General features: G+C 38.7%; 1 protein-coding gene and 1 long non-coding RNA gene across 2 annotated transcripts in view; one reads left to right on the top strand and one right to left on the bottom strand.

Annotated features, from left to right (window-relative positions):
- Window positions 1-1,271: 1,271 nt before the first annotated feature.
- The window catches only part of LOC149099781 (uncharacterized), a 26,076-nt gene continuing 4,015 nt past the window's right edge, over window positions 1,272-23,332 (bottom strand). Inside the window, exons 2-3 of the transcript XR_016203676.1 lie at window positions 18,959-19,159; window positions 1,272-1,428 (exon numbers count right to left, since the gene is read on the bottom strand). The gene's annotated coding sequence lies outside the window, so the exon portion shown is untranslated. The remainder of the gene's footprint in view (window positions 1,429-18,958; window positions 19,160-23,332) is intronic.
- Window positions 10,116-19,181, top strand: LOC149099782 (uncharacterized). The gene is made up of 2 exons (XR_016203677.1): window positions 10,116-10,583; window positions 18,984-19,181. It is a non-coding gene; the product is annotated as an uncharacterized LOC149099782 (long non-coding RNA).

The raw sequence follows: 23,332 nt of genomic DNA, 5'->3' as shown, positions 1-23,332 counted from the left end.
ATAACATGGGGTATTACCCCGCGGGGAATTGCTTCCCCGTGGTAGACCGTAGTACCCCATTGATTCGAGTCTCTTTCACGCTTCATGTTCTACTTGCCGATGGGATATTCCTTGTCCTATAGAATACCAGCGTGTTAACCTCGTGTTAATTTAAGTTCCTACACTTTTCTGTTACAAGTAAGGCATAAGAAAGTAGGAGTAAGACTAAATTAAAGTGACTGACTCTTGGTTACTTAGAAAGCTACTTTAGGGGTCTAGTCACAACATAAATAAGAAATAAAATAAATTACAAAGAATAATATTAAAAATGCATGATTTTTGTTAAAATCAATAGAATAAAAAATACATATATACAAATAATCTAACAAACAGAAATTTTAAAACATGTAGTATGGATCAAACTTCTAGGCACAGCGGCTGACCACGTCTATCTCAAATATACTTTTCTCATGTTGCGCGCCTTAAGGAGAACGAAATCATATGACTGCGACTTCTTTTCAAAATTTTATCTTCTTTCTCGGTGGTCTAGTATTATCAGTATTGTTCTTTCTGTTTGAACTCCAGAAAAGTATATTTTCTTTGACAAAGGAGTGAAATATCGTCTTGAAAATATAGAAATGACCGACGAGTAATCAAATCGCATAAATCAATGTCCTAATTAAAATTTTACAGATCGAGCATGCATGTTCATTGTTTTCGCATTCACTCGTAACAATCCAGCACGAGAAAGTAGGTACGAACTCCTTGCTTCGAAAGGTTTCATCCCAATTCTTCGATTTCGCTGCTTTCTCGGATCTGGGGTCCCTTTCTCGAACCTCCTAGTAGTTACCGCTCCCGTAAAGCTGTTTTTCGTTTGCCGTGTTTACAGTCAAGATCAAGATATTAATAATTTTGAAATTCAAACAATAAAAATATCAGGAAACGAAACAGAATGATTTAAACAGAATGAGCTAAAACCTGCATTACTATTCCTCAGATTGCATCTTAGAATATGCCTTCAGGTCCGCACAGTTACTGGGACATTCGAGATAGGGGCTCCTTTCCCAAATAGTGACTAGTAATCAATCAGTCAAGTTTATTTCTATTTCGGTCAATACATGTTACATTAAATTAAGACAAATATGAACGCATGGAGGATGACTAAAGAAACCTTTAGGGAAACGGCTGAAGAGTCTGGTGTTCTTGATGTCAAAGATGACTTCCTTGATCCTGCATTTAGAATGGAGTGTGATCGGCTGATTCCCAACTTTAACAATATTGTGGCGAACGACTGTAGAGAAGCATATCTTTATTTAAAACATAATTTAACATACATGTATCTACTTAAGGTGTCTGTTATCTTGAAACAACCCAAATTTGGTCATTGTAATCAACAATTTGTAACAGGCATCAGACATTATTTTCAATTGAAGCAATCTGTGTACAAATCTGAAAAAAAAATACATTAAACAAAAATTAAACAAATTAAGTAACATCTTTTGTTATTATTGATTATTCATCTGCTACATTTGATATTTGTCATAAGTCTGTAAACAATGATAAATGAGTTCATACTGTACAAGAAATCAAATGTCATTTGTCATTAGGAATCATACCTCTACTTTTTTTGAATTCCCTGAAAGGTCTTTACTTAGAAACATAGCTGCAAGCACATTGCATGTAACAGTAACTCGACTTGTTCGTATAGTGTGATCGTCCGGGTGAGTGTAGTTCTGAAAAGAACTGTTGTTGGTGACTGACGTTTCGACAACCTGAGCGGAAGTCATCTCCAGAGTCAAGTGAATGGTGTTTGTCAGTCGATGATGTTATAAGTTTGGTCCGTTGAACGTGATTGGTCAGTATAGCCATGATGGTATTGGCTGAAAGACTCGTGTAAAGTTTGTCATCAGTCATTGGTGGGTTTCGATCCGTCTATTGTTAGTCAAATAGGTTGGTTTTTGGTCCGTGTATTGTTAAGTCGGTCTGTTAGAAGTCCGTTTGTCGCTTTCGTTTCTGTCATGGATAAGTCGTTTGTAAGGCGCCGGTAGTTGTTGACATCTGTTAAGAGGCGTTTGTTCTAGGTTAGTGAACCAGCTTTCCATAGTCAGTCGTTGAAAATAGTTTGTACTGTAGATTAAGCACTGAGCAGAGTCCCAGTCAATCGGCTGTGGTTTGTCAGTTGATGATGTACAGCAATGTGTTTGTTGGCCATCACCATTTCTCGTGGCTCGTTTGTGTTCAGTCAGTCTCGTGTTAAGGTTTCTACCAGTCTCACCAATGTAGGAAGCCTGGCAGTCGGAACATTTGATCTTGTAAACTGCTCCCTGTCTGTCGTTAGGTTCGTCTCTGTCTTTCACGTTGGTCAGTAAGTGTCGTAACGTAGTTGTAGGTTTGTCGGCTACACTAATGTTGTAGGGCTGTAGGATCCATGAGATGGTCTCTGAAGTGCCCTTAATGTAAGGTATAGTCACTATAGTAACAGGTGTAGGGTTCCTGTTCGTAGCGTCAGCTTCAGTAGGTCGGTAAATGTTTCGTCTAGTAAAGTCATCGTTGTAGTTGTTTTTGTGAAAAACACGTTCAAGGTATCTGTTTTCGTCACGTAAGCTGTCCGGTGTGTCACAAACTAGTTGCGCTCATCTCATCAAAGTCTTTATAGTCGTGGCTTTGTGTGAGGTCGGGTTGTAGGATGATTCGTCAAGTAATCTGTCGGTATGCGCCGGTTTTCTGTACACTGTCGTTCGTAGTTCGTTGTTGTCGCGGCTTAGCAAAAGCCGCGACAACAACGAACTACGTTACGACACTTACTGGCCAACGTGAAAGACAGAGACGAACCTAACGACAGACAGGGAGCAGTTTACAAGATCAAATGCTCCGACTGCCAGGCTTCCTACATTGGTGAGACTGGCAGAAACCTTAACACGAGACTGACTGAACACAAACGAGCCACGAGAAATGGTGATGGCCAACAATCACATTGCTGTACAAACGACTTATCCATGACAGAAACGAAAGCGACAAACGGACTTCTAACAGACCGACTTAACAATACACGGACCAAAAACCAACCTATTTGACTAACAATAGACGCATCGAAAATCACCAACGACTGATGACAAACTTTACACGAGTCTTTCAGCCAATACCATCATGGCTGTAATGACCAATCACGTTCAACGGACCAGACTTATAACATCACCGACTGACAAACACCATTCACTTGACTCTGAAGATGACTTCCGCTCAGGTTGTCGAAACGTCAGTCACCAACAACAGTTCTTTTCAAACTACACTCACCCGGACGATCACACTATACGAACTACTGATACTCCTGGGTTCAAACCGTTTACTGAGTAACTCGACTTGTAAACAATAACAACTTCTTGATTGTTTCAGATTTAGTAGTGATTGCATGGCTATCTGCGACTAAGCCAACAGTTAGTTTAAATTAAAACAACGTGTAGTTTATTTGGCTCAACAACTAAAAGTGTCTTGTGCATAAAGTGGTAAAAGCAACATCTAGGTTTGACATGCCAGACTTATCTTACAACCTTCCTTGGCTAATCCAGAGGTGAACATCAAAAACAATTATTCACAAGGTATTTAAGGATTTTGTTTTGGAAATTTTGTAAGTCCTAACGAGGCGCAAAACATATTGCAATCAGGATGATTCAATAAAATCGGAGATTGCTCTAAGGGACAAATTGCCAGCAGAAAAAAAACACTTCTTCACCATCTAACAATTCCTTTGAGGCAATCTCAGGATCAAATAGGATGTGATCACTGCCCTGGATATCTACCACCATGATATTTTCATGTGATCGCTCATACGAAAAGTGGGCCAGACTTGCACATTTCTGTCGAATCTCGGAGTTCACACCATAAGGTATTCCAGTGTTGTTCATGTACTTTGTGAATTCCCCATTTATATATTGTTCAACAGTGACCCACTCATCATCAGACTGTCCATGAATTCTTCCCATGTATATTTTCGTGTGGGTGAGCGTTTTGCAATACAGTTCCAAGTTACCATTCAACCTAACTCTTTCTCCAATTTTTTGGTGAAATTTCTCGAGAGCAGGTCCATTTGCACAACCTTTTTGTGTGCTGCTCCAATGTCTGTTTGGTCTGTTGTATTATGTCCACTGCAGATTCCAGAAATCTCTTCACAACCCATTGCTGATTACAGAATCGTGCTGTTTTACTTATGGCTTTGAACGCTTCACGAAATCCTGCTTCTCCAAAAGGCAAGGCTGAACTCCACCACTGAAGGGCTTGATCTCGTCACGACGGCAATATCAAACGTGAAGAGATCAATCGTTGCAGTGATTCCGTTGGTGACTTTGCCGAGTCTCATCATTTCTAACACCGACAGACTCTTTGGAAAGGCTTTACTCGGGCTTTGGACTTTGGTAACTGGCAACGACTGGGTATTAGCCTGTCTAAACGGTCGTTTCAGCAGCCTGTCGCGGTCCATGCGGGCTCCAGTGTCAGCATCTCGATCGTTTGGCTCAATAAAACGTATGTGGACAACCTTTAGGTCAGGAATTTGTTTTAAGGAAGACGAGATGGGCCTTGTTGAAGACATTGAAGATGAAGATGTTCCATTTAAAATCGTTGCTTCAACAGACGCAAGTGGCAATGCCAAACGCCAGCTCATTATTTCACGATACTTTGCTTAAGAAGGTTAATGATTTAATTAAATTGCATTTTAGTTTCATTGACAACAAAATAGAAAACAAAAGAGAACATTCACTGCAATCAATAAATCTTTTAATTCTTCTGTTTCGAAATTTATGATGGTTACATTTCATGACACAAATATTTCAAAGTTGAAAAAAAGTTCAAACTACATGTTGGTTCACGAATTTTTCCTCGTCCGGTATCGTACGCAGGTGGCAAACCAATTCCCATGTTATCGCATTGGTGCATTGGTTCATTTTTCATTTGCGTTCGTCCTCCTGAAGGGAATTCCCATGAAATAACTTCCCTGTCGTCTTTGCCCGCCTTAAATCTAGTTCTTCTCCCGCATCATTATCAAATTCCTGCTCTGGAGGATTAACTAAGGCTGGGATTACGTCCGCTACTAATTTGCTTACTTCACTTGGGGAGGCGGGAGCTTTTCCTCCTCCCGTTTTCTTGCTTCAAGACGACGCAAGTCATGCTCCTCTTTCGACTGGAGTTTCAGCCGCCTCCAGTATCCTTGAAGCTGACCAAGGTCTTGTTTGATACCGTTAGGATTTTGGGAATTAAATTTAATTAAAGTGTCCTCCCATGGCTTTGCCTTTTTTGCCAACGTTTTACTGTCATAGCCTATGCTTTCCAATTGTTTATCGAGACAACGTCTAAACCGCGGCTCAGCCCTAAACAATGATTAACTTAGACTTCGTTTAAATAATCGGCCCACAATGTTTATTGATAGTATTTTGGTCCAATTAATATTAAAGGATCCCGTATGGTAGCAGGTGTGAGTTAAATTCCTCCAAAGCTCCTGAAACGAAAGTAATCTCGTGGATAAGAAACACAGCATAACAGAATGGGAGCGGCAATTGATCCCGAATTACATTTCTATTTCCTGAAAAAAATTATCAATATTTTCGTAGTGAGTGTTGTAGTGTACCTTATTATATGGAATTAACGCTTCATGAAATTAACGCCAATTTCAAAAATCGCATTAATTTATGTCAATGTTAATTTCCGCGCTGTTTTAAGTCTCGAGCGAATAATTTAATTGTTTTAGTAGAATTCTTACTAAAATTTACTTCAAATAACGGTTTCCAATAATTTCTTGACGTATTATTAAACTTTGCGCCGAAAAAGGTCGCTCGGATTGAATTGTCACTTAAACTTGAAGTTGTGTGCGCGCGCATCAGTTTTTACAATAATTTTAACTTTTTTAAATGTCAAGAAACCGAAAATGTCGTTCATTTTGACTTCTCAGGAATTTAAGATGATTTCCGCAGAACACTCGAGCAATAACGGGAAAAATTAAGTTACCAGAAAAACCTCATGGCATGGTAATATTTTGAATACAGTTAAGAAGAACTTGTCGAGGCTTAAGCTCTCAAGCTGACCCCGCAAGAGAAAATTGAACTTGAAGTTATCTATATTTCAATTACAACAGACGTTTGGTGTTACTTCAAAACACAATAACACACACTTCAAGCATTCTTACGAGGTTTAACATTAACTTTCTCGAGAATGCTTGAGAATTTAATTGCGGGGTCACTTAGAGAAATGAACGAAAGTGAGTGGCTTTAAATAGTATTCAAAAAGTTACCGTGCTGTGAGCAGATTTTTAGTAAATAATTTTTGCACTTATTGCTCGAACTTTGGGCGGAATCCGTCTTAATTATCCATTTGCATCAAAATTTTCCTCCACAACTTTGGAAAAACGAAAAAAATGTCGCCATTTCTTAGACGGCTTCCAACCACTGCACACTAATGGCTGATAGTGTTCAATGGCTCAGCCAATCGGATTACAGCATTTGCATTAGTAATTTAGTATACTAGTAGAATTCTACTAATTAACAATTAGATTATCAGCCATTAGTGTGCAGTGGCTAAAGGTCGTCTGGGAAATGGCGACGTTTTTTTTGTTTTTCCGATGTTTTGGAGGAAAATTTTGATGTAAATGCATCATTAAATTCCCGAGAAGTCTAAAAAGGACATTTACGGTTTCCTGACTTTTAAAAAAGTTGAAATTATTGAAAAAACTGATGCGCGCGCACACAACCTCAATTTTAAATGACAAGTCAATCAATCTCGTTCCCAGAGTCTTCGTTCCTCTTGACCAGCGGTCGGAAAAACGAGAGCTCTGAGAGCAACCATTTCAGGCATGCGCCATAGATGCAGACTGCGCAGTGAAACCGGATGGGCAGAATCACCAGAATTCTGTTATTTCAAAATGGTTGCTGCAGAGCTCTCGTTTCTTTACCGCTGGTCAAGGGGAACGAAGACTCTGGGAACGAGATTGCAAGTCAATTCGAGCGATCTTTTTCGGGCGCAAAGTTTAATAGGGCGTCAAGAAATAATTGAAAACCGTTATTCGAGGTAAATTTTAGTAAGAATTCTACTAAAACAATTAGATTATTCGCTCTAGATTTCTATGAGCTCATAATCCAATTGTTAAATAGTGTTCAGTGGCTCAGCCAATCAGATTACAGCACTTGCATTGGTATATGTGAAGAAAGAGAAGCAAGAATGCGTTACATTACGCAACTACCACCGCATGTTAAAAGAAACGACAATCAAAATTGACCCAGAAACTGCACGGGAATTAACAAACCATGGAAAAGAGCTCAGGAAAGACAAGTGCTTCTATCCCTTATACTGCTATACTGTTGTGTGGACTGGTCCATCCGCTAGCAGCCTGGGCTCGTCTTCGTATTAGGACGTGGGTTTCAAATTTCTAGAGGATTCACAGGCTCCAATGGAGAGGGAGGGTATGTTCCGGAGGAATGCGCGAGAAGAAGGGTGGATATGATAAAGAGCTTCGACCAGGCGTAGAAGAACTTCAAAACCCTAAGTTAGCGATATTTCCATAGGCAAATAGCGCTAGCCAAGGAAGTGCAATTTTTATGTTTGCTAGCCTTAAATTTCAAACAGACATGGGCTAAGTTCGTTGCTTGTGCGTGGGAGAACGTTGCGTAATTTGGAAACAAAATACACCTAAACAGGAAAAAAGAGCTGGTGTGGAATATAAACGAAAGAAGCAGCCAGTCTGCTACCTGTTCAAAAACTTTTATAGAATTTTTTAAAGGAATATACGATTTGTTTCCTTTGCCTGTGACTTCAACAGCTTTCTTCAGCTTTATCCCGCGAAATAGCAGCAAATGATCGGCTGGATGCTGACATTGCGGTTGCTGTTACTGGGAAAATTGCGAAAAACGCCACCTTTGATGGATTTTGGACCTGCTCCAGGGCAGGACATCGGAACTTTTGATGTTATGTCTATCGCGACCGTAAAAGGCAAAGTGTCGCATATGTCTAACGTAAGCGATGACAGGTTTTTGACATGACTTTTAGAGGGTTCACTGACCCTGGGTCAGCACAAACCCTGGATCCCAAACGTGGATATGGATCACGGACCGTGGATGGAAACAGAGGGTGCTTCCATTATGCCAAGATTCCGGAAATTTCGATCGGAATTCAAATGGAAGGTCCGTTTCGGTTTCTTCTGACTGGAATATTCGGGTCCTACTTACAACCTTAGAAGCGCAGATTTCCACATTCCCAGATTTAATACTGTCACCTATGGGAAACGCTCGCTAAGATATATTGGACCTATGCTGTGGAATCGACTCTCAACTAACTTAAAAAACTTACCGTCTCTACAATCTTTTAAAAGACAGATCACGTTAACTAATCTTTCACAGAAAATTGAACATGAATGCGAGAACTGTGTTTTATGTAGCACATGATCTACTTACGAATGAATTATTTTAGAATTGTTGGAATTACTGTAAATGATGTAGTTAAACTTTAGTCTCTTTTTATTGTAAATATCAAATTTAGTTTTTTAAATTTTATAATTTATTTTATTTATTTTATATGTCCCCTATTAGTAGAGGGTTTTTTATCCTCGGCTAGAATGTATTTGACACATTAATAAAGTTATTGATTGATTGATTGATTGATTGATCACCTCTGGAGGTGGTCCACTTATTTTGGTCGGAATATTCTGACCGAACTTCGCCGTTCCATAATGGTAAGAGCCATTCCTATTGGTTGGCTCAGTTTAATTGGAAAATGTCGTCCCATTTTCCTCGGGTATTCCAAGTGATCTCTTATCGGTCGGTTTGGCATAATGGAAAGCACCCAGAATTTCTCGATTCATACCTCCGCGTCATCGTATCGATCAGGAAAATCAAAAGGACTGCACAAGGAATATGTTTTAAGGTTACAGTATACCTTCAGATCGGCAATTTTCTTCAAATTTGGATTTTTGGATTTTTGGCCGGAAGTCAAAGTTCCCTCTTGATTGACAGCCCTATAACGTGTATGCAATCCTGATCAACCGAGACTACTTTCGCGGGAATATTACCGATATGGATACCACGAATTGGCTGGCTACTCAGTTAATCAGCATTGTTAATCCAAGCATTTTTCGTATTAGATGTAATTCTATTAAGTTATAAGTAAACATGGACCACGGAAAACTCCGTTTACCAGTTCGAAAGAGCGAAGAATGAATAAAAATACATCAATGAGTGAAGAAGCGAAAGTTGGCCTCGCGGATGAAGCTACGGACGTATCAAGCGGGCAAAAAGATCGAGTCAAGAGAAGAGAAAGGTTGTGTAAAATTTGGGAACTCGACAGCGATAACAGCGATGTTTACAGTGACTCTTTTGTTGAGTTCGATACCGATGAATCGTCCAACTCATTGAGATCCATTGTAATATTATCCATGCACATTTGCTCTGCCGCGCTTTCTTTTGTTTGTTCTCGTCGCCCAGCTACTCTAACGTTCGTATCCTTTTTCGTCTTCCCCATTTTGCCAAACCAGCTTCAAGAAAAACCCAGCTGCAGAAAAATTATCTCTCCGCCTTGAGCGCATTGCGAAACGCAAGGTTTTTTTGCAGATTCACGCGTAAATTTCACCGCTAGTTAATAGTAGTAAATTTTCCAAGCGCTGATTGGCTCAATGATCTGAGAACCAGTTGAAGGCGTTTGTGGGCGGAGTTTGTTTGCGAAGCAAGATATTTTTCTTAGCGCTGTTTTCTCGGATAAATTTTTTCGCTTGAAGCAGACACTTTAAAGAGTTACAACTCAAACGGAATTTGTTTGTTTGCCCTCAAATTTGGACAGTAGCTAGATTAACATATAAAAAACAAAAACGTGTCTGCGAATTGTTTATTTCGAAATATTTTTTCTCCGAGAGCGATTTTTGTGCGATCACTTCACATTTTTTTAATCCTATTTCGAAAATGTTCTGTAACTTTTTATTACAATTGAACATGGAAAAACGCAGACACTCTTTTTTAGCGCTTTTTGTCCTGAAACCGAGGAAAAAAATAAATTGGCGAAAAACAAAATTCGCTTTGACTTGTAGCTTCCAAAAGGTGATTAGGACGCTTGCATTTGGTGACCGTGAAAAAATTGGTAATTCATTTTATTTCAAAATTTTTGATATGGTTTGATAGCCAGCTCTATAAGCTTTAATTTGATATAGGGGCTTAGGTATCTACAGCTTAAACCGGACGCGCTACATCGCTTGGACGCGAGACACCCCTGAAGGTATACGGTAACCTTAACGAAACAAATGCTACCATGTATTTTTCGGTCTTTTCTCGTTACCACTACCACTACCTGTCCTGCCTTCCCGGCCTACCTCGCCCCAGTCATAGACTTCTCCCCTCGATAAAACTTTTCCCTTGGGAGTTCCGAGACGGGGGAGGGCCGATATCATGTGATCAAATTCCTTTGGAGTGCAGCACCGTGTTGAACATGGGAGGAATTTTGGTGTGTTGTTATGTGTTTAACCCTCATTTGAAAAGATTAATAGAAGAAACGAGCCTCTAACAGTTTTTATTACCTCGCACGAGTTTCGTTTTACACAAACGGCATAATGAAGCCATTGACAGGAGCTTGGTTCTGGAGCTCAGGTAAGCAGATTTTAATGAACCCTTCGGGCATGCATGGAGGCTGCGTGCTTTACCAAGCTTAATCTGTTTTGTATATGGCGTATTGAATTTATGTTTAAGCTTTTTGAAAATATAAACGACATTGACCGAGCTGACCTTCTGTGCTAATGTGTCATCTGCTAGTCTTACAACACCTTACCAGCTTGCGTTCGTGGGTAAATAACTTTCTTTTATTTCAATTCAATTCAGGGCGTGTACTCGATTGATCGTCGTTCTTACATGTTTACTTTAAGCTTATTGTCTTCTCATTTGATATGTTTTACACAGCGTCTACCATTCATAAAGCGTGAATAGACATTGTGCTTAGAAAGTCCTGTGCGATTAAGCTTGGGCAAGCAGATTTTCCACTCGGGGAAATAGATTCTGTCTGCAGTCGTATCGGGCAAGTGAAGGTTCTGGGCAGAATTTAAGAGGAAATTCAAATTGCCGGAGTACTGATAGAGGCGTAAGTTACTTTTTGGAAGCTAGTGGGAATGATTTTTGCGCTAATGCATCAGTACTTAGAGCTTGCTTGAAGGTCAAGCCCGAAAAAAACAAACAACCTTTTCACCTTAATTCAGTTTCCCTTCATCATTAACCCGAGGTTTATAAGTTAGCGCGGCGTCGACAAAATCTGGATCGGACCGGACCGGATCACGGATCGGATCACGGACCGGATCACGGACCGGATCACGGATCGGATCATGGAACGGATCACGGATCGGATCACGGATCGGATCAAGGAAAATTTTGTTGAGCAAATTGCACTAGAGTGACGACTGTGAGCAGAACGTTTTATTTAATTCAGGTGTGATATTCCTTTATTCTTTTATAATATCAAGCCAACTGGGAGCTGGTCACAGATCAATTTTTTTCAGGCTGTTGGGTTTTGATTGCGATGATCAATCATGTCTTCATATCTTTCTCCGCAGTTCAGATAAATGATATTTCGTGTAATCACTTGCATCAAAGGTAAACTGTCATAAAACGAGTCAGTATGGTAATAATAGGACGAACGTATGAATAGAAACACAAAAACTAAAAACACTAAAAAATTAAACACCTGATGATTTCAAACAATTTCCGTTTTTGAGACAAGTCTATACTTTTACAAGATGTGATTTTGGAATACGATATTTCGCACTGGAATAAAACGAAACAAACCATTTGTATTTCAAGGAAATATAGCTGTTTTTCAAAAAATTCTAGGAATAACATCGATAGTGTGAAAGATAACGCAACCCGAGAATAAACAACATTTTAGGAGTTACGTCACAATTTTTAGAGTTATTTTTAGGGTTGTAAACAGCTGCCTTTAAATAGAATAAAACCTTAAAATGATCGTGTTCTAGGATAGAAAACACTTAAGAGGCAAGAACAAATCAAAACGGAATGAGGATCGTTAAGGATGGCAAAGATTAACGGGGATTGCAAATGATGAACTTGAAAAACTAGGCTAGTTTTTTCAAGATGTGCAAATCGTGACTTAGCTCCTTCAAAGCAAGTCATGTCCTTAAGCTTTCGCACATAAGTTTTCTCATTAACTGTATTGTGTGTAACGCCAACTGTAACGCTCACATCTAACACGAAAATGTAGCCGAGAATTAGCCACTGAAAACAATTTCAAAAACGAGAATGGGAGGTTCACGCAAGCTTTGAGCCAACTAACGTTCAAATATAACTACATCTGCCTGTTCATTACAATTTAAATTCGTCGTAAATTAGGCGCTTATGTGGCTTTTTAAATGACCTCTTGTCATTCTCTGTAATTAACATGTCATTGCGTCAAATTCGGGATTCTTATTTTCATTTAACATATTTTAGTTTTCCACTTTTATTTTTTATTTATTATTATCTTATAAACGGTTTGATTTTTGTTTTTGATTTTTTTTTTTCTTTAAAACTTTGTTGTTGTTTTTTCTGTGATCCGATCCGTGATCCGATCCGTGATCCGGTCCGTGATTCGATCCGGTCCGATCTGGTTTTGTCGACGCCGTAAGTTAGTGCATGTCACGGGGTGTGTTAAATTTAACCCACCATTTATCTCGAGGTTAGTGTCAAATTACCTTTGAACAACATAATTAAGCTGCAGGAAAAACCTAATTTATTATTAACTAGGGGTTTAGTCCATTTAACCTGAGGTTTAGACCGAACCCTCTTTTGAACAACCAGGCCCTGGTATCACCCATGCTGTAGGGGCATTATGCCTTTCTCCTGAAGTTCTTTTGTAATGATTCTCAAGACTGGCAATGTTATGAAAATTGTTCAACAGCCCAATAATGAACATCCACTGTAGTCACTGTAGATGATCCTGAAACCGAGACTTGCCACAAGTCAACCTTTGCTTAACAGGGGTTTCATTTATTTTTGAAGTAGGAGGGTTCTCATGGTAGAGTAAACAGGCCCCCCTTTAATTACATGAGGGCCAGGCTGGAGAATCAAACTCGTGTCGAAACAGCAGAGAATAAAAGCGCTGTTCAATACTGAAAGTCATTCATTGATGACAGCTTTCGACCGGATAAAACAGCCGATACAAATTTGCTGCGACACATTTTCTTTGTACAGAAGAAATTTTGTAATTCATTACTTTAACTAAAAGTGAAACAACTACACAAACTTAATGAATGGCTCTGTTGTTTTTTGAAATGGTCCTGATTCTAAATGATCCTAATCACCATGGAGTTCAAAACTCAGACTCCCGATCCCGTCAGTGAGTAACCAAACACGTATTGGTTGTGAAAATAACCTTCCACTGCTTTTCTTCGTCCTTCTTTGCAAGACTTCTCGAAGTTAAGTTTGGATAGACTATACTCAATAGCTTCTTTAAAATTCATATCCGCGAGTATCCGAGAACAAATGAAAAATAATTTTATAGTACTTGAACTCTTGCTCCGCAAGTAGTGTTGTGGATCATGGTGATGTATCATAGTCAGTTATGTTCATTGGTTAATGTGTATAATTACGTCACTGCTGGAAAAATCTACTGTTAAATTTGGTGCGCTGCAAGTAGCAAAGTCCTTTCCAATGGCGAAACCAACAGGCTAGGAAAAAATAATTGGTCTTGAATGGAAAGTGGGAAGTTATTGAGCTTCAGTAACTGGCAGCAATAAGGCTAATAACTATAACGCTGCGTAATATTGAACAGGTGAATGACATTAAGTTCATATTCATGTAAAATAATGAGTTTGGATATACAGTTGAACCTCCCTTAAACGACCACCCAAAATGTCAAGCCTAGGTGGTTGATTACGGGAGGTATTTGCTTATAAGAGCTTAAACCATTTTGGGTTTTAATTTTACCTTATTCGTGTTCTGTAACTGCAGAGACTGACCCCATGTTTTAAATGTTGTATTCATGCAAAAAGTCAATTTAGAGAAAAAAAGAAAAGGTTATTCCCACTGAGAAATTTCTGTCTCTTGTACTACCCAGGAATGCGATAATGTTAACAACACCTTATTATCCAGTTTATGGTCAATTATCTGTCAAGTGGTGGCCTATGTGAGGTTAAAAACAAAAAGAAAACTTCAAACTTTTAGTATAGGTAATCACATGAGGCCGAGTACTATTAAGGATTAATTGCACGAGTGTTTTCAAAATTTTCCAAAATTGCCCGAGTCGCGAAGCGACAAGGGCAATTTGGAAAATTTTGACAACACAAGTGCAATTAATCCTTAATAGTACGAGGACTCATGCGATTACTTGTTTATCAATGAAGGGCAAAATCTATACGAAGGAAAATCACGCGCGCAGTCTATTTTTATCTGGGAAGCCTGTTTAGCGCTACAGCAAATCGTCAATCAAATTGAACTGACCAATCGATTCAATGAGATTTTATTCTCCAAAACTGAGTCATGATACACTGCGAAAAGTCTAGAAAACAAAGCTCATTTCAACAGAGCGTTTCTGCCAACAGAAAACAACAAAGTTCTTTTAACTGAACAAAACACAGTTTAATCTGAGTCAGAATCCTGGAGCATGATTCTCTTGTAAGCCCACTTGCTTTGGCTGGCACTGGATTGCAAAGAATGGTTTCCTGCGACGTTGAGCGTTACATTGCAATGGCTGAAATTGTAGACATGGCTGGAAGCTGACCTGAACTGAGTTTGAACTGATGACAATGGATGGAGAACTTGTCTTGAAGTGGAAGCAGGCTTGGCATTGTCGATGATGTTGGACATGATTTTCTGCTCGTTTTCATCACCGGAGTCGTAGTCATCTAGGCCTTGCTCGGAGTTGTGACCCGTTATGTTTTTGATCTCGCATTTTGGGATACCGGAGCTTTTCAATTTCTTCACAACGGTCTTTCTTGCACTGTGGTTGGTTAGCTTCTTTTCGGGGCAGACATCTTTTAACGGTGAGTCCTCTTTCATTGTTTTCATTATGTTATTGATTGTATTCTTGCCCATCGGTGTTTTCTTGTACCACACGGCGCTGGTCTGAGGCTTGTCGATAACAGCCAGGTAAAATGGCTCTGTTTTCTTCATTTCTTCTGGACGTTTTTCCAGGTATTGCTTAAACAAAGCAACAGGGCACCTCTTCTCGCCTGTGATGAACATCTTGGGAGTAGCTGGCCGAGGTTTCACTCGGAGACCACCTTGTGTTGTCTTTGTAGGGCCTTCGGAAAAAGTGATGAACTCGACGCCATCATCATCCCTTTCGATAGAAAAATCTTCGACCATCATGTCGTGGTGCTCTTCTCGACCACGTAAACCAAAATGCATTGTTAGCAGCCACCACATTGTGTTTATCAAAGAGCGAGGGGTTTGGTTGCCTAACTGACTTTTCCCATAGTATCTCCTCTTCTTCCTTCGTCAGGCTTTTTGCTTTGTTGGGTCGTTTTCCCATGCCTTGTTCGCGCAACTTTCTCGCCTTCCCTTCCAACACTTTCCTCGAAGATAGGAACTCTGTATCCCTCAGGATAGACTTCGGATAATTTTGGCTTCTTAAATGTCTATCTAAAGCCGCCTGCATTACCTTTAGCGAGTCTGGCTTGTAGTCTTGGCCGTTTTCTTTTCTCAGCTCAGCATAGAATTGCACGAGTGCTTCGTTCAATTCTCGGATGTCGTAGCTTTCTAGCTGTTCCTCCTTTCCCCTAGTTTTCGCCCACTTTTCAAAAATTCCTTTCCAATAGTCTGTGCTTCGTTTTGTGTTTTTGTTTTCACTTTCGCATTTCAAAAGTTCAATTAATTCGTCGTCCGCTTCAATAAAACGACAAGCCATTGTTGCAACAAAAACTTGGCAACAAATTTCAAGATAACGAACGGTTGCTATGCAACGGATTAACCAATCGTCAACAGGTAATCATGCCTTCTCTTGATTACTAAAAATGCCCTCGATTAAGAAAAAATGCCCTCTCTCTCAACCAATCAGCGCTCAGTAATTTTGCCCTTTATTGATAAGCTCTAAAAGTGGTTGTGGTTGCTTACGAGAGGCGGTCACTTACAAGAGGTTCCGAATATAGTGACCAGGTCTTAGGGATCTCCAATTAAATACAACAGGGATGGCTCAACAGACAGCAGAATTACTGCTAGTGCTTGATTTCCTCATGCGAGGAACTTGTTTGTGAACATTCTTTAGATGAGCAACCACTTCAGCACCATCAACAATGTTCGATGACCTTTCCTTGATCAGAGCCATCCGACACTGTACCTTCTATGTTAGACACTAAACCTTATATGTTGGACACTCTACCTTACATGTTGGACACTGCACTTTACATGTTGGATAGTTGAAAGGAACAATAACGGTTGCAGACTTCAACTCAGATGCCATCTTTGTTCGGATAAGTTAATACAAAAGCCAGGGAACACAGTCCAAACTTCGCTTGAGGAAGTGTAGTTTAGTTTTCAAGAGAGAATCAGAGAATGAGCAACTTTGCAAGTATAGTTTGGAGAATTACCGTGGTTTATTAATTTTATATTGTAAAATTGTTCTGACGTAGTCCTTTGAAGGTATGTAATGCAACTGTGACTCAAATGTTTTGAATTGTAAAGGATACTACATTGTACAAAAGGAATTGATACAAGTTGGGAAAAATTTGGCATGTATCAGTTAACATTTCAGTTCATCATCTCTGGTAAAAACAAAAACAAAAACATTGTCAGTTCATTGTCTGTGGTCCAGACAATCATAATTAACGTGTGTTTGAATGTTTTTATCATTCGTCAAATTCTACTTCAGATTCTTATCTTTCATTGTCTTTTCCAAAACAAAGCCAATCTAAGCATATTGAATTGTGTTTGGCTGCTTAATAGGGTAAAGACAATAGAAAAAACTCTGTTGGGATCACCAAAAGGTGGCCATGGCTGTTAAATAGAGGTGGCTGGTTAATGGGGGTTTACGTAGTATTTTAATGACAATAATTTTGGGACTTTGATATCTGACCACTTAATAAGGGGTAGCCACGTAATAAGTGGCTGCTTAATAGAGGTTTGACTGTACTTGTTTTGAACAAGTTGAATGGAAGAGAATACTACATGCATTGTGTCATGGATCTTGGTAGAGTTGTCATGTTCAGTCCAATGTAATGAGTATTTAACCCATTGACGCCTGTGCCGCCTGTAACTGCCCATGTGAAAAACTCTTCCATTTCCCTGTGCCGCCTGTAACCGCCCAAAAAAAGAGCACTTGGGGACAATTGCCTTTCCTTCCCTCCCTGAAGACTTTTTAGTTCCCCTATTGTTCTATTGTTCTTAAGGACCAGTAAACCAATCAGAATGGACTTTCTGAGCATATTTTCAGAGGACTTAAGGGGTCCTAGAAAGACAGTTTTTCTTCTTAAAATCGTGCGCTTGAAAATTGCAGGTAATCATGGTGCGTTGTGGGCCAAATCTAAAAACTTCCAAGGTCTTGTTTTCATTCCTAAAACAGAGAAATTACTTCTTTGGCACTTAAAATGGAAAGGAAAAACAAATCGATGTTTAGGTGGCCTCAGAATGGAAGATCAGAGCTGTTCAGAGTCCTCAAACCTTTCTGGTGAAGAATTTTTCCTTCCTTCAAGCGCCTCGAAAACATGTAAGTTTTGATGACAGATTGCAGAATTAAAGCAGCTTTTTGGACTTAAGAAACAAAAATAGTCATGTACATTATTACTTCAAAGTTGAATTCAACTTTTGAAACGATCGGTAAAACCATGGGTGTTAAAATGACTACAAATGCGGTCAGCAAAACCTCAAGCTTTCGTGTTAGCATGAAGAATAATTTGAACATGCGGTCATGCGGTCATGCGGCGAAGCACGTCTGCGAAATTTTGAACAATTTTTTGCTCTTAAAAAGGTTTCTTTGCCTCAGCTTGAACAAAAATTTATTGTTATTGAACTTCCTTTGGCATTTCTTTCATTTGGTTCCCTCTATTTGGGAATTTTAGGTTTTAAAAGTGAACAGTAACTTACATGCTGGATTTCTGCATATTTAATTTACAGCGATGTCCAGGCACCTTGTTTATTTAGTTTATTCACTTTGTTCAAATATTTTTTGGAGTCTTATTCAGCTACTACAGAACTGCTGAGAAAAGAACTAAATGGTCACTAATTTAACACAGTTGAAATACGACTGATCTCAGTAATTCGCTTGTTTTAGTCGTCTTTTTGATTTACGACTTTCATTTTTCTTTCGCAGCACCGTAATATTTTGTTGCGTGGCAAAGAAATTACTCAATTTCTTGTTTTCAGATTGATTTTTACATGAGTTCTTCAATTTATTTTTCGTTGTTTTCTCAAATTCTAGCCGTTATAGTACAAGAATGAAATTCTGTTGTATTTTGGTTTCGTTTTTGTCCTCCAAAGTCAATAATTAACTAATTTTCGCATAGTCAATTTTCTCAGCTTCTGTGGGACATTTTGTCGTGCGGTAAAGAAATAAATAAATATAATTTCTTGTTTTCTCATCAGTTTTACACATTAGGTTGAGTTCTTTTTGCTAATATTTTTTAATATTTTGACCCTTCATTTATTCAACTTTAAATAAACAATGTCTTGAAACCTAATCTTGTGTCTGTGGTTACTGCGCATATGGTTTATTTTTGTGCTTTTGCTTGCTCTGAAATATTCCAAAAAAATGCCAGGGAATTAGGGGTGGGTCACAGGTAATTTCATTCAGGTGTCAATGGGTTAAATATGTATAAAATATAAAATGCTTAGAATGGTCCCAACTTGGAGAGTTGTTCAATGAATGGACAACAGCTAATTTTGAGCTCTGATATTCTCTTGAGTGAGGGATAAAGAAAAAGGGAGTCCCCGATGTGATTTGAACCCATGCACTCTAACTACTGAGCTACAGAGAAACTCCTGGTGAGCAAAGCAAATTGATGGAGTATTGTAACAAATCATGCATTGTTGACAGAAAAGTCACTACTTACACTAGTGTTATTTCCTTTCTTTTAGTGTTGTTAGCCACAAATTTGTAGATGAACACTTCTCTAGTTGTGAAGTGATTGCTTCAACTCTCTTCTGTCATGTGGTTATTCATTGCCCATCATCTGAAGAAGTAGGATTGCTGGTGGATCAGTACCAAGTGGGTATCACTTTCATTGTTGTTATTTTGTGGCACAGCTTGAATTCTTGGTGGAATAAAATTCACAAGATTTGGCTATCAAAAATTAGATTAAAATTGCACCTATGTTTTTCTACTAGAAATTCAAGATGTACGTACAAAATTCTTTGTTAAAAAAGTGAGTAAAAATTCATTTAAGATGCACTGTTTCAAACATTGATCATGAGTTTCCTATGCAATGGGGACTCCTTGTTTGAAGGTTTGTCTTATTTTTTATTGTAAAACATTTGAAAGGCCGCGTGCAAGAACGTCCTGTAGATTTTTCGGCCATTTTTGAAAGTGCGTAAAACTAGCTGAATTTTGGCATGTGGGCTTCGTTTCACCTGAGAAACATTGCTCTGAAGTTTTTTTTGCTGGGTTGCTTTTCGTTCTCGAGAAATAATGTATGCAAAAAAGGCCCACAGGTTGGAAAAACCGAGTGGTTTATTGCGTACGCAATATCTCGAGAATGAAGCGAACTTTAGCGCGAAAACTACGGGACATTGCTTAACATACCTGAACGAAACTGCATGCGAAATTTGGAGCATTTTCGACAAAGTTCACCTTTGATTAAAATACCTGACGCCCTTTTCCCGCCGAGTCCTTCAAATAAACGAAGCCGGGCCTTTGTTATGATAAACAGAGCCGATCCTTTGTTATAATAGCCAAGCCAAGCCTTTGCTATAAGTCGAAGTCTCGCCTCGGTTTATTATAACAAAGGATCGGCCCACCGCAACCGCAAGGACTTTGATTTTACTTAGAAACCAGCAAAATATCAATTTCACGCAGCTTATATAAGCTCAAATTTGTTGATTTCAGGTCAAAAGTGCTTAAAATGTTGACTCATGTTAACGTGCGACGGCAAGGATGTTGATTTCTCTTAGAAAGCAGCAAAATGTCAATTTTACACAACGTAAAAGCTCAAAAATGTCAATTTTAGGTCAAAAAAGGTTTAAATGTTGATTTCATGTTAACCCGTGATGGTAGGGATGTTGATTTCTCTTAGAAAACAGCAAAGTGTTAATTTTACACAACGTATAAACTCAAAAATGTTGATTTCAGGTCTAAATAGGTAAAAATGCTGATTTCACGTTAACGCGTGACGGCAAGGATGTTGATTTCACTTAGACAACAGCAAAATGTTAATTTCACGCAACCTATAAACTCAAAAATGTTAATTTCAGGTCTAAATAGGTAAAAATGCTGATTTCACGTCAACGCCTGACAGCAAGGATGTTGATTTCACTTAGAAAATGGCAAAATGTTAACTTCACACAGTGTATAAGCTCAAAAATGTTGATTTCAGGTCTAAATAGGTAAAAATGTTGATTTCACGTTAACGCGTGACGGCAAGGATGTTGATTTCACTTAGGAAACGGCAAAATGTTAATTTCACGCAGCGTATAAGCTCAAAAATCTTGATTTCAGGTCTAAATAGGTAAAAATGTTGATTTCACATTAACGCGTGACGGCAAGGATGTTGATTTCACTTAGAAAACAGCAAAATGTTAATTTCACGCAATGTATAAGCTAAAAATTGTTGATCTCGAGTCTAAATAGGTAAAAATGTTGATTTCACGTTAACGTGTGACGGCAAGGATGTTGATTTCACTTAGAAAACAGCAAAATGTTAATTTCACGCAACTTATAAGCTCAAAAATGTTGATCTCAGGTCTAAATAGGTAAAAATGCTGATTTCACGTTAATGCGTGACGGCAAGGATGTTGATTTCACTTAGAAAACGGCAAAATGTTAATTTCACGCAACTTATAAGCTAAAAATTGTTAATTTCAGGTCTAAATATGTAAAAATGTTGATTTCACGTAACGCGTGACAGAAAGGATGTTGATTTCACTTAGAAAACAGCAAAATGTTAATTTCACGCAATGTATAAGCTCAAAAATGTTGATTTCAGGTTTAAATAGGTAAAATATGGCGGCCGGAAAATAGTGTTAACATCTGGAACTTACTTTGGTTATCTGGGACAATGATTATCTGCACTGAACAAATAACATCAAATAAGCACTTTTCCAAATACAGCAATGTCTTAAATGGCTAAAAATCACGAGATAAATACATATTTTTCAACAAACGCGATCGTAGCTTTATGTCACGCACCGCCTAACAGATTAACAAATTAACCCTTCTGCGCAACGTACGGGTCTCCATACATCTGCATGTCCGCTGATCCCAGAAGTTCAAAACACTACAAATCATGCCAATATGAAATAAAATCAACACAACCTGGATCACAGATCTATGTTACAATTGATCGCTACTTGTTGGCCATTATTACCTTTAAATGAAAAAAGCCGAAACAATCTAGTTACCAGTTCGAGAAACGTGAGCAGAACGTGATCGCAATGCATGCCGGGAAGGGTCTTTACACCTCGTGCGCGGGAAAACATGGCGGTCGATACAAGACAAATTTTATAAGTCAAAAACCAGTTCTCGCTTTCCAAACTTTGACACTAGCAACGCTTGGCAAATGGGCCACAACTCACGAGAGGGTATTTTTCTTGGGCAAGAACTGCTCTTGGACTTTGCTGCCTGGCTCGATCTGACTTCGAACGCCGATAACACGATTACGGTATATCAGCTACCTTCGAAGTTTCAGAACACATTTTGATTCTTTAAAACGTGCTGATGACTTACGGGTTTATCAAGGCTTTATGATGCCTCTCAACCACCAGCAGGCACACAAGCTACTTTAACACTATGCTTAAGATATTAGTTGACAGAGCTCTAATGCGGCACATCTCTTTTTCGTTCGATGGTATTTCGTTTGCCGCTCGATCGATTCACGTGTTGTGTTTATGTCATAATAACCGATGTAAACAATCTGTTCCCAGATTTCCGCTCTATATACTATTTTCCTTTGACTTTAAGACAGCTTAGATTCAGTGGAATACACTATAAACAGTCTGCCTGTTTGCTGTTCAACAAAATAATAAAGTTTCTTTTGTTTTTTGTTCAACAAAAGATCTCCAAAAGATGCCGCTTGGAAAACTGAGCTTTTTGCATGCGTTATTTCTCGAGAACGAAGAGCGCCCCAGCCAAAAAAAATTCAGAGCAATGTTTCTCAGGTACAACGAAGCCTACATGCCAAGATTCAGCTATTTTTGAGCACTTTCAAAATGGCCAAAAAATCTAGGGGACGTTCTTGCACGCGGCCTTTCATTTAATAACTGCAATAAAATAAATGGCACACAATGCATGTGGGAGTGATGATGTTTCATTAACGATGTTTTGGCTGTCCTGGACATTGCAAAGCAAATAAACAGATGTATAAGGTAAATAGGAGTAACTAAAATTGATGCAGAATGTGTCTTGTATGAGAAAAATTGGCAGTAGTGAAATGGGGTGAAGAAATGGGTGTAAGAACAGGGGAGAGGTGGAAGTAAACAAAATATTTTCTGTTATGGTGCTGTTGTTCCTTTCACCTGTGATCCTTGCAATGAAATAAAAATTCCAGTATTGCACCCAAAGAATTTTGTCCTTTTCCTCACCTCCAATTATCAGCCATTTAGACATGCTTATTCGCTGCATTGCAGACCCATTCACCATTTTAGTCGCATCCATATGTGGAAGTCACATGACCAGTACAAAACATACACTTTACATTTCTTGGTTATGTCAATATCATTTCACAGGGAAATATCTCAGTCGAGTTCCTTAGATGTCAATGTTGATACTTTAAATGTACATTCCCGTAAATATATTTCTCCAGTTTCAGATGATAAATATAGTAATTGGGTGTCTGTTATCAAAATTGCATGTTCGATTTGTACAGCTTAAATGCAACATTACAGTACACTATGCTAAACAGCCAAGAGAGGCTGCTTCAACTGTACCAGGGTTCTCCCAAAAATTTGAAGTAGAAGGAGGATAACTTTGAGTAGGCGGCGGCCAATGCCGATAAAAAAACGTGGAGTGGTTTTATTGGAGCCATGTGGAGGGGGGGGGGGGGGGCGACCACAACCTTTTATTGGGGGGTCCGGGAGCCTCCCTGCAAAAATTTTGAAATTGGGGTTCTAAAAAGTGCATTTCAGTGTATTTTAAGCAATCATGGTTTTGTTCTTTTGTTAAAGAAAAGCATTTTCACCAAGAAAAACATACAGGTAATGTATTGTGTTAGTTGAACATGTTAATCATTGTCATCCGTATCAAATTTGAAATAAAATATCAAAAATGTCAAAAA

The sequence above is a fragment of the Orbicella faveolata genome, unplaced genomic scaffold, assembly GCF_042242905.1.
Source record: "Orbicella faveolata isolate gen_17 unplaced genomic scaffold, um_ofav_v1 contig_46, whole genome shotgun sequence".
Taxonomy (NCBI): Eukaryota; Metazoa; Cnidaria; class Anthozoa; order Scleractinia; family Merulinidae; genus Orbicella; species Orbicella faveolata.
This window is presented reverse-complemented; position numbering and strand designations above follow the sequence as displayed.